The 12124-nt window shown below is 41.4% G+C and overlaps 1 protein-coding gene across 5 annotated transcripts in view; it reads left to right on the top strand.

Annotated features, from left to right (window-relative positions):
- The first annotated feature begins 3796 nt into the window (after positions 1-3796).
- SLC25A18 (solute carrier family 25 (glutamate carrier), member 18) overlaps positions 3797-12124 on the top strand; it is a 35536-nt gene continuing 27208 nt past the window's right edge. Inside the window, exons 1-2 of one of the 5 annotated variants that reach the window (XM_014529925.1) lie at positions 3797-4107; positions 7643-7753. The gene's annotated coding sequence lies outside the window, so the exon portion shown is untranslated. Of the gene's footprint in view, positions 4108-4845; positions 4898-7642; positions 7754-12124 lie in introns of those variants that run through there. The other 4 variants (XM_005882196.2, XM_014529926.1, XM_005882197.2 and 1 more) reach the window with 4 other exon arrangements.

Genomic DNA, 12124 nt, shown 5'->3' with positions numbered 1-12124 from the left:
TCATGTTTAATTCAGCCCCAGGAATCAAATAATACAATAAAGAATAAAATGAGTTCAGAGGGCTCAGCATTGTATTCCCAGGGCCTTTGGTCCCACACAAACCGCAGAGCTCAGTTATCCTGAGATGAAAGGAAAGGAAAGAGAAACGTGAAAGGTTTCCCAGCTCAGTCACAGAGCCATCTCATAACCACATATTAAGGACACGACATTAACTTAGGGGTGGAAAGGACACAAATGGAATAGAAGATGGAGCTATTTGGGGTGAGCAGGCCAGCAGGGGGGCAGTTGGGGGCAAGCAGGCCAGCAGGGGAGGCCAGTTAGGGGCGAGCAGGCCGGCAGGGAGGGTAGTTGGGGTGAGCACACTGGTACAGGGGACAGTTGGGGGTGATCAGGCTGGCGGGAGGGGGGGCATTTGGGGGCAAGTAGGCTGGCAGGCAGAGTGGTTAGGGGCAATCAGGCAGGCAGGCAGGTGAATGGTTAGGAGCCAGCAGTCCCAGATTGTGAGAGGGATGTCCGACTGCCAGTTTAGGCCCGATCCCTGTAAACCAGCTGTAGGACATCCTTCCAGGGGTCCCAGACTGGAGAGGGTGCAGACCGGGCTGAGGGACACTCCCCCACCCCCGAGCGCACAAATTTTTGTGCACCAGGCCACTAGCCCTATATAATAGAGATAATATGCAAATTGACCATCACTCCAACACACAAGATGGCCACCCCCATGTGGACACAAGATGGCCAGCAGGGGAGGGCAGTTGTGGGTGATCAGGGCAGTTGGGAAGGACCAGGCCTGCGGGGAAGGACAGTGGGAGGGACCCAGGCCTGCAGGGGAGGGCAGTTGGGGGCAATCGGGCTGGCAGGGGATCAGTTAGGTGTCAATCAGGATGGCAGGGGAGTGGTTAGGGGGTGATCAGGCTGGCAGGCAGAAGCGATTAGGGGCAATCAGGCAGGCAGGCAGATGAGCAGTTGGGAGCCAGCAGTCCTGGATTGTGAGAGGGATGTCCGACTGCCCGTTTAGGCCCAATCCCAAAAAGGGCAAAAGGGCAGTCGGACATCCCTCGAGGGGACCCAGATTGGAGAGGGTGCAGGCTGGGCTGAGGGACACACACACACACACACACACACACCACCCTGTGCACAAATTTCATGCACCGGGCCTCTAGTGTTTCCTATAAAATATTATGTCTATCTCATTTCCTAGTTTTGTAGTTGTACTGCCATATAATTTTCAAAGCAAGAGAAAATTTAAAGTAAAAAATCATTAGTAAACCCCAGATTTGAAATGGTAATGGTCAGATTGTTTATCTCACTTGACTCTGTCCCTCTTTTCTCCTGATGGGGCAAGGTAGGTGGGGCACTGCTTTGGCCTGGCTTTCTTTGCTATGTTGACACTGGCATGGTCAGCATCAATTCCTCTCTCTGCATAATAGTATCACACCCTTAAAATTTATGTAAAGTTGATTTCTAACTTGGGTTCCCAACTGAAACCTCTTCTGCAACATGAATTCCTTATCAAAAGCTAAATTTTGACAGTTTTAGCTAATAGTAGGGTTTGACTTTACTTTTAATAGGAATTTAGCTCTTAGCAGAGTGCCTGGGTATTGCCAGAAATATCTGCTCAGGACCAAAACAAAGTATTTTCCACTGGTCAACTGTTTCAAAACTTGGTACCATTTGGAAGCCAACCTTCACCCTGAAATCTTCCTAGATAGGTGAATGACCTATCTCATTAAACTGTTAGGCAAGAGTTGCCTTTGGAAGGAATGCCATTGGACCTTTCCTCCTGAGTGTCCAGTCTATTAATCGCCTTCACTGTCCCCTCCCTCACTGGGTTTTCTATAAATGGGTCAGCAGATGTTTCCCTGGCATCATGATTTTCCCGTGGGTGTTTTTAAAGGAGGACATCTGTGCATATATTGTAGTCCCCTCTCTGTTACCAAGGCTCAGACTAAATTTAGCTAAACCTTTAGTGTATAATGGACTCTGAAATGCTAGCCAAGAAGGCAGCTGGAAAATCCCCAGATTGAGTGGAATCATAAAATATTTATCCTTCTGTGACTGGCTTATTTCACTTAGCATAATGTTGTCAAGGTTTCTCCATGTTGTAGTGTGTATCAGAATATCCCTTTTTAAAAAAATATTTTTTATTGATTTCAGAGAGAGAGATAGAAACATCAATTATGAGAATCATTGAGTGGCTGCCTCCCGCACACCCCCCACTAGCGATCAAGCCCACAGCCCAGGCATGTGTCCTGACCGGGAATCAAACTGTGACTTCCTGGTTCATGGGTCGATGAATATCCTTACTCCTTGAGGCTGAATATACCTTTAATTTATCTTTTGATCAATCAATGAACATTTGGGTTGTTTCCCTCTTTGGGCTATCTTCAATAATGTTAATGAATATGGTGTACAAATGTCTGTGTAAGACCCTGCTTTCAGTTCTGGGTATATGCCCTAAAGTGGAGTTGCTGGATTGTAATGTAATCCTATTTTTAATTTTTTTTTTTTTTTTTTAGGAACTGCCATGCCACTGTACCATTCATTCCACAGTAGTACGTTCCCATCAACAATGCACAGTGTTCCAGTTTTTCCACATCCTCAGCAGCATGTTTTCTGTTTTTTTTTTATTATGTCACCCTTGCTGGTGTGAGGTGATAGCATTCTAGCACCCTTTCTTGTACACATTGCTATTCCCTCTTTCGAAGCTGCCGCTTTAAAATCATGTCAACAGCCAAACTTGTCTTCCCTCCCCTCTCCTCACCCAGTACCAATATCAGTGCTCCTGCTGATCCATGTCTCATCCCCGGTAATTGTCCTTGCATGTTCAACCAGCTGCCAGGCCCTATTGATTCTTCACAGAAATCATATCTCTTCCCTCCTGCACGCAGGTTCTCAGTTTTATGTCTTGCTTGGATTATTGTAATAACCCTGGCCTGTCCAAACCACTTTGCTGCCATAAACCTGAACTGTGCCCTCTAAGTCCCTACTCTCCATCCCAGAGTAGCTTCCCATTGCCCACAGGAAAGGGAGGGGGAAAAATTAGTGAACACCATTTATGTGCCAGTACTGTACTAAGTGCTCTACATCTAAGTGTAAGTCTCATTTCACATATAAGGAAGCAGGCACAGAGAAGTAACTTGTTTAACGTTACAAATTGTAAGTGGTAAATGAATTCAAATCAGCTCAAAAGCAGTCTTACCCCAAAGCCTATGAGCCACTCTGCTCTCCTGCCTTGTCAATCCCCTTGTGATGTAGACAAACACTAAATTAAGTAGCTTGCCTAAAGTAAGATCATTATTATTAACTTGGGAGCTGGAATTTGAACCTGGGTCTCTGACACCAAAGTTTCTCTCCCAAATCCTTGGCCAGGCAACAAGGTCCTTTACTATACAACATGGCTTGCCAGGTTTATTCTCCCTGTACTGCCTTATCCTTTGCCCCAAATTAGACAATTTGCCTCTAAAGAGAAGCTGGGTTTCAATTTTACCTCTCTAGCTTAGAGCTGAAATGCAGAGCTGTGCTCACAGCTCAGATGTAACATTCTACTTGCAGCCCTCCCACTGCTGAGCACAGGCCCCTGAGAAATCCATGCCAAACAAACAAAAATTGTGTTCCTGAAGAGAGGGCGCCTTGAAGCTACTGGAACCAGATGCCTCTATTGCGGGAGTCAGACGCCTACAGTTAGAAAAGTGCATGAGTCTGAGAAGCAGAGATTAGCCTCTGGCACTAAATATCTGGCAGAGTGTTTGCATTGCATTGATTTTCCCTTGTTTGTTCTCCTCCCTGACCTCCAGGTCTCTGAGTGGGTGGTGAGTCTCCCATCACCACCACCACCCCCTCAGGCTACACACACACACTGCCTTGAGCAAATCTCAGCCAGCACACCAGCAACCAAGTCAACAGCCACCTGGGAAGATAGGGCTGGCTAGACCTCTTTGGGGTTTCATTCAAACCCAACCTATTTGAAGGTGAAAAGGCTGCTGTGGGTGTGAAGAGGCAGGGCCACAAATAAAACAAGGATTGTAAAGCAACCCTTCCCAGAACTCAGCAGTAACCTGGCCTATATCTTGGCATCCAGAAAAGTCAGAAGGTTCTTACTGAAAACAGGTAAGTTTTTGTGTTGTCTGACTGTATCAAGCTTAGAATTGGTAGGAAATTATCTTTTAGCAAATAAACAGTTGAGGAATAGGTCAGAGCAATCAGCGGGAAAGGGTCTTATCTCTCCTCTGCTGCTTTGAGTAGGAAGGTGGTAGGCAAGAGGAGGTGGCTCTCTAACTCGGGCATCTCAGCCAACATCTAAGTCGGGAAGCAGGTATTTCCTGGCACTGCTCGTGTAAGGGACTCATCCCTGGAGAGCTCTCCTTGTTCTGCTTATTAGAGGAAGGGAGAGATGATGGTCATTGGCCTTGCGTGCCTCCTCACAATGTGGAGAAATTATGACCGCTGAAGAGCAAGTCTGTCTCAGGATAAGACTGACTGCAAAGTTGGATGCAGTGTCACCCTCCAGTTTGCTGATTCAAACATTTGTATTGAATGCCTCTGTACTGGACTCCAGGATACAGTCCTGAGACTCTCCTCTCACGTGACTTATCATTTTGATGGGGTACAGGCCAGTTAGACAACATGGGAAGAGCTAAATCTAAGTGCTAAATGAGGGTCACAGGAAAGGGCTCCTAGACAACATCTGAGGGACTTGAGAGGAAGCTAAAGTCCAAAGAACAATTTGTAATTCATCAGATAGAGATGGGGAAAGAGTCAAGAGCACAGTATGTGCAAAGCTCAGATGCAAGAGACTGCCCTGTTCCCGGGAGTGAAAGTTCAGAGTGCCTGGCAGGGAGAGGAGGTGGAGGAGTGATTTGGGAGATGCAGCCAGCAGGAATGTAGGGGCCAGGCCAGGGTGAGGAGTTGGGAAACTATCCTAACTAAGGTTGGGGAGGGATTGCAAACACTTAAGACAGGGAAGTGCTTAAATAGCAGGCTGAAAATGGAGCCCAGAGGTGCCCTTTTGCTCACTTGGCCTTGCTATAGAGAACAGATTTGAGGGGAGCCAGGCTGAAGGCAGAGAGCACACCATGAGGCAGTGGGTGATACCCATGGGACCTAGCATGGCTAGTGGCTATGAGAGGCTTAGGACAGTGTTTTTCTACTCATGATAAAGGACCTGCTTTTCTCCCAGTCCATTATGGACCAATAGTTTTTGTTTTCAGTTTTTTAAAATATATTTTTATGGATTTCAGAGAGGAAGGGAGAGGAAGAGAGAAAGAAAGAATCATTGATTAGCTGCCTCCTGCACGCCCCCTACTGAGGATTAAGCCCACAACTCAGGCATGACACTCAACCATTGAGCCATGCTGGACAGACTGGACCAATATTGTTTTGTAAAATAAAATAAAAATAGATTACAGATAAATAGAATTTAAGAACAAAATAAAAGCCTACATTTTTATTAATAGGCTCTAAAATATTATATTACTCATGTTGCCATAAAATTTCCTAAACATTTACCTTGGTTCGGTTTCTGTACTTTTCATAGTCCAGCAATGAACCATATGTCCTTGAGAAGTACTGACTTTAGGAAGGATGAACTAGATGACTGACTAGTGGGGCAGGGGGGAGTAGAAAGGAGAAAGGGTAAGTCAATGATGATATACAGATTTGACCTGGATAGCTGAATGGCTACTGTGCTGTTCTCAGAGCCAAGGAACCAGGAGGAGGAGCAGCAGGTCTGAAAGGGCAGATGTGAGTTGGAAGAGGGGAGGGTTGGATGTACTGTGCATGGCTGAACCAGTGGGTGGGAATGAGCAGAGGCAGTTAAAATGAAGGTGTGGGGCTCAGCAGGCAACCTGAACTGAACAGCCTGGGGAATCCTGAGCAAGTAGATAATAACCAAAGCCCAGAAGAAGACAGGCTTGCTCTGCATGGGTGTGTGGAGGGGAAGGAATCAGGAACCTTGGCCAGGATTCTGTGGGCACCAGTGACCAAGTGACATCAGTCACAGGAGGCTGAGGAGCCACAGGACTCGAGGGGATAGAGTGCTTTATGGGGAGGGTGAAAAGTGATGCTATCTGAGGAGCTCAAAAACCTTGGCCTGCTCTGGTCCCTGTAGCTCACCACCTAGAACCATTTCTCTAAATAAATTTGTCTCTGAACAGCCTTGTTCAAAATATGGTCCTGGGAAGCAATGTGTTAAAAATTACTTAACAGTTTTCTCTGCTTTCCGAATTTTCTAATTTTTTTCTATTACTCTAAATACTTTAAGAAATAAAACAATGTTAATTATTAACAAAAAAGAATGGACCATCGCCTAAGCGTCTGTTAACTAGCTGTCTCCTAAGGAAGTGGGCAGGGTGGGTCACAGAATAGTTTTGGTGTTGGTGGTATGGGCCCCTGGAAATCTGCCATCTGTGAGGGGTTTGAGGGTAAGATGGCTGTGTAGTCACCATGTACAGGCTCTTTTTTCCTTTAAAAAGTTGTCATCCCCTCCACCCCCCTAGGAAAAAAAACAAAAACCTTCTGTCCCACCCAATCGGTGTGGCTCAATTGGTTGATCATCAACCCATGCACCAAGAGGTCATTGGATCCATTCCCGATCGGGGCACATGCTTGGCTTGTAGTCTCAATCCCCACTAGGGGATGTGCAGGAGGTAGCCAATCAATGTTTCTCTCTCATTGATGTTTCTATCTCTCCCTCTCCCGTCCTCTCTCTCTAAAATCAATAAAAACATTTTTTTAAAAGTTATGTTCCAGCTAACCCTTGACTTTGCACCCACTCTACCACCCTAGTCCTTCTCTCTTCACTTCATTGGCCTTTCACCCAAAATTTACTTTTCTTAACCCATTCTTTCAGAATTATTGTCCTTATACTACATTCAACATGGCAGTATTCCTCTTAAAAGCATTTAGTGTGTTTTCTTTTTTTTATATTAGAATGTTTATAAAACAAGGTCAACCTTCGAAGTTACCCTTTTTTTTTCCAAATCTTCTCTGGAAAAGAATGTGTTCTTCAGCTTAGACTTAGAACTTTATTTTTTTTTTTAATCTTTATTATTGAAAGTATTACATATGACCCCTTCTAACCCACCCCTATCCCCCACCCCAGGCTTTCACCACCCTATTGTCTGTGTCCATGCGTTATGCATATATGCATACAAGTTCTTTAGTTGATCTCTTCCCAACTACACATGCTCCTCCCCTTTTCCTCTGCAATTCTACAGTCTGTTCCATGCTTCTATGTCTCTCGATCTATTTTGCTCATCGGTTTATTTTGATCATTAGATTCCACATATGAGTGAGATCATGTGATACTTATCTTTCTCTGACCGGCTTATTTTGCTTAGCATAATACTCTTCAGACCCATCTGTGCTGGTGCAAATGTAAGAGTTCTTTCTTTTTTAGAGCTGTGTAGTATTCCATTGTGTAAATGTACTACACATTTTTTATCCACTCATCTGCTGATGGGCCCTTGGGCTGTTTCTAAATCTTAGCTATGGTAAATTGCACTGCTATGAACACAGGGGTGCATATATTCTTTCTGATTGGTGTTTCAGGATTCTTAGGACATATTCCTAGAAGTGGGATCACAGGGTCAAATGGAAGTTCCAGTTTTTATTTTTTGAGGAAACTCCATACTGTTTTCCACAGTGGCTGCACCAGTTTGCATTCCCACCAGCAGTGTACTAGAGTTCCCTTTTCTTCACATCCTCACCAACACCTGGCTGTTTGTTAATTTGTGGAGGATAGCCATTCTGACAGGTATGTATGAAGTGATACCTCATACTTGTTTTAATTTGCATCTCTTGGATGATTAGTGACTTTGAGCATTTTTTCATATGTCTCTTAGCTTTCTGTAATACTCCAAAGTGGACATACAGAATCAATTTAGGACTTTTGCCCATTTTTTAATTGGATTGTTTATCTTCCTTTTGTTAAGTTGCGTGAGTTCCGTATATATTTTGGAAATTAACCCTGTATAGAATGAATAATTGGCAAATATGTTCTCCCATGCAGTAGGCTGTCTTTTCATTTTGTTGATGGTTTCTTTTGCTGTGCAGAAGCTCTTTATTTTGATGTAGTCTCACTTTCATATTTTCTCCTTAGTTTCCTTTGCCCTAGAGATGTATTGATAAACATATCACTATGAGAGATGTCTGAGATTTTGGTGCCTATGGTTTCTTGTAGGATTTTTATTGTTAAACAACTTACATCTAAGTATTTTATACATTTTGAGGTTTTGTGTGTGTGTGTTGTAAGTTGGTGATCTAGTTTCATTTTTTTGCACATATCAGTCCAATTTTCCCAACACCATTTATTGAAGTCTTTCTTTATTCCATTGTATGCTCTTGCCTCCTTTGTCAAATATTAATTGAGCATAATGGCTTGGGTCAACTTCTGGGTTCTCTATTCTGTTCCATTGATCTAGATGCCTGTTCTTGTGCCAGTACTGGGCTTTTAAAAATATATATATTTATTGATTTCATAGAGGAGGAGAGAGAGAGGGAGAGATTCAATGATGAGAGAGATGATTGACTACCTCCTGCAAGCGCCACACTGGGGATTGAGCTCACAACCCAGGCGTGTGCCCTGACCGGGAACCGAATCGTGACCTCCTGGTTCAACCACTGAGCAACGCTGGCCAGGCAGTACTAGGCTGTTTTGAGTACATTGCTTTGTAGTATAACTTGATATCTCATATTGTGATTCCTACAACTTTGTTCTTCTTTCTCAAGATTGCTGTGGCTATTTGGGGTCTTTTTTGGTTTCATATAAATTTTTGGAGTGTTTGTTCTAAATCTGTGAAATATGCTGTTGGTATTTTAATAGGGATTGCATTGAATCTATGGATTGTTTTGGGTAGTGTATACATTTTAATGATGTTGATTCTAACACACTATTTTCTTCCACTTGTTTTATATCTTCCTCTATCTCTTTTTTCAACATCCTGTAGTTTTCCAAGTACAGGTCTTTTACTTCCTTGGATAGGTTTATTCCTAAGTATCTTTTTTGTTGTTGTTGCAATGATAAAAAGGATTGTTTTTTATTTTCTCTGAGAGTTCATTATTGGTGTATAAAAATGCCATAGATTTCTGGGTGTTAATTTTGTATCCTGCTACATTGCCAAATTCATTTATTAAATCAAGTAGTTTTTTGATGGAGTCTTTAGGATTTTCTATGTACAATATCATGTCACCTGTGAATAATAAGAATTTTACTTCCTCCTTTCCAATCTTGATGCCTTTTATTTTTTCTTCTTGTCTGATCACTATGGCTAGGACTCCCAGTACTATGTTGAACAAGAGTGGTGATAGTGGGCATCTCTGTCTTGTTCCTGCTCTTAGGGGAAATGGTTTTAGTTTTTGCCCATTTAGTATGATGTTGGCTGTAGGTTTGTCATGTATGGCTTTTATTATGTTGAGGTATAATCTCTCTATTCCCACTTTGCTGAGAGTTTTTATAAAAAATGGGTGTTGGGCCCTAACCAGTTTGGCTCAGTGGATAGAGCGTCGGCCTGCAGACTCAAGGGTCCCGGGTTCGATTCCGGTCAAGGGCATGTACCTTGGTTTCGGGCACATACCCAGTAGGGACTGTGCAGGAGGCAGCTAATCTGTTTCTCTCTCATTGATGTTTCTAACTCTCTATCCCTCTCCCTTCCTCTCTGTAAAAAATTCAATAAAAAATGTATTTATAAAAAAGGGTGTTGGATTTTGTGGAATTATTTTTCTGCATCAATTGATATGATCATGTGATTTTTGTCTCTCAATTTGTTTATGTGATGTATCACATTTATTGATTTGCAAATATTGTACCAGCCTTGCATCCCTGGAATAAATCCCACTTGGTCATAGTATATGATCTTTTTAATTTATTGCTTGATCTAATTTGCTAATATTTTGTTGAGGATTTTAGCATCTATGTTCATCAGGGATATTGGCCTGTAATTCTCTTTCTTTGTAGCATCATTATCTGGTTTGGGGATTAGGATGATGCTGGCCTCATAAAAAGAGCTTGGAAGTGTTCCATCCTCTTGAATTTTTTGGAATAGTTTGAGGAGGTCAAGTGTTAATTTTTCTTTGAATGCTTTGTAAAACTCCCCTATGAAGCCTTCTGGACCAGGGCTTTTGTTTGCTGGAAGGTTTTTTTAAATTACTGCTTCAATTTCATCAGTAGTTATTGGCCTATTCAGGTTTTTGAGTCTTCCTGATTGAGTTTGAGAAGATTGTATATTTCTAGGAATATGTCCATTTCATCCAGGTTGTCCAGTTTGTTGGAATAAAGTCATTGCTAATATTTTTTTTACAATCCTTTGTATTTCTATAGGGTCAGTTGTTAGTTCACCTCTTTCATTTCTGATTTTATTGATTTGGGTCCTCTCTCTTTATTTCTTGATGAGTCTGCCCACTATCGCCACTCTTGTTCAACATAGTACTGGGAGTCCTAGCCATAGTGATCAGAAAAGAAGAAAAAATAAAAGACTTCCAAATTGAAAAGAAGGAAGTAAAACTCTCATTATTTGCAGATGACATGATATTGTACATAAAAAACCCTAAAGACTCCATCAAAAAACTACTTGATTTAATAAATGAATTTGGCAATGTAGCAGGATACAAAATTAACACCCAGAAATCTATGGCATTTTTATACATCAATAATGAACTCTCAGAGAAAATAAAAAACAATCCTTTTTATCATTGCAACAACAACAAAAAAGATACTTAGGAAGAAACTTAACCAAGGAAGTAAATCAATCTTTTCTTTTCAAAGAATCAGCTCTTGGTTTTATTGATATATATATATATTCTCTATGTTATTTATTTCTGCTCTGATCTTTATTATTTCCTTCCTTCTACTTACTCTGGGATTTTCTTGTTGCTCCCTTTCTAGTTCTTTAAGTTGTAGGATTAGATAACTTATTAAAAGTTTTTCTTGGTTTTTCTTTTTTTAGGTAAGCCTGTAATGCAGTGAACTTCCCTCTCAGGACTGCTTTTCCTGTGTCCCATAGATTTTTGGTTGTTCAGTTTTGTTTTCATTTGCTTCTAGGGTGTTTTTTATTTCTTCTTTGATCTCATTGGTAACCCATTCATTGTTTAATAACATGCTATTTAGCCTACATGTGTTTGAATGTTTTTGAGTGTTTTTATTATAGTTGATTTCTAATTTTATGCCATTGCAATCTGAGAAGATGCTTGATATAATTTCAGTCTTCTTGAACTTGTAGAGACTTAGTTTGTGTCCTATCATGTGGTCTATCTTTGAAAATGTCCCATGTGGACTTGAGAAGAATGTATATTCTGTAACTTTGAGGTGAAATGCTCTGAAAATATCAATTAATTCCATCTGATCTAGTGTGTCATTTAGGATGGCTGTTTCCTTGTTGAATTTATGTCTAGAAGATCTATCCAGTGATGTCAGTGGGGTATTAAACTCCCCTACTATGATTGTATTTCTGTTGATCTCTTCATTAAAATCCTCCAGAAGTTTTTTTTTAATATATTTATATGCTCCTATATTGGGTGCATATATGTTTACCAGAGTTATATCCTCTTGTTTTATCGATTCCTTTAGTATTGTGACATGGCCTTCACTATCTCTTGTTATGGACTTCTCTTGAAAGTCTATTTTGTCAGATATGAGTATTGCTACACTAGCTTTTTTTTTTTCATTTCCATTTGCCTGGAAATTTTTTTCCATCTCTTAACTTTCATTCTGTGTGAGTCCTTTGTGCTAAGGTGATTCCCTTGTAGGCAGCATATATATGGGTCATGTTTTTAAATCCATTCATTTACCCTGTGTCTTTTGATTGGAGCATTTAAGCTATTTACTTTTTTCAAGACTTTTTAAATATAGTTTTGTTGATTGCAGAGAGGAGGAGAGAGGGAGAGAGAGATAGAAACATCAATGATGAGAGAGAACCATTGATATGCTGCCTGCTGCACGCCCCCTAATGGGGATTGAGCCCCAACCCAGGCATGTGCCATTTATATTTACATTTACACTTATGGTTATTATTGATAGGTACTTATTTATTGCCATTTTTATTCTTTTTTAAAATTAAATCTTTATTGTTCAGATTATTACATTTGTTCTTCTTTTTCCCCCCATAACTCCCCTCCTTCCAGTTCCCACCCC

Source organism: Myotis brandtii, unplaced genomic scaffold, assembly GCF_000412655.1.
Source record: "Myotis brandtii unplaced genomic scaffold, ASM41265v1 scaffold7, whole genome shotgun sequence".
NCBI classification, from domain to species: domain Eukaryota; kingdom Metazoa; phylum Chordata; class Mammalia; order Chiroptera; family Vespertilionidae; genus Myotis; species Myotis brandtii.
This window is presented reverse-complemented; position numbering and strand designations above follow the sequence as displayed.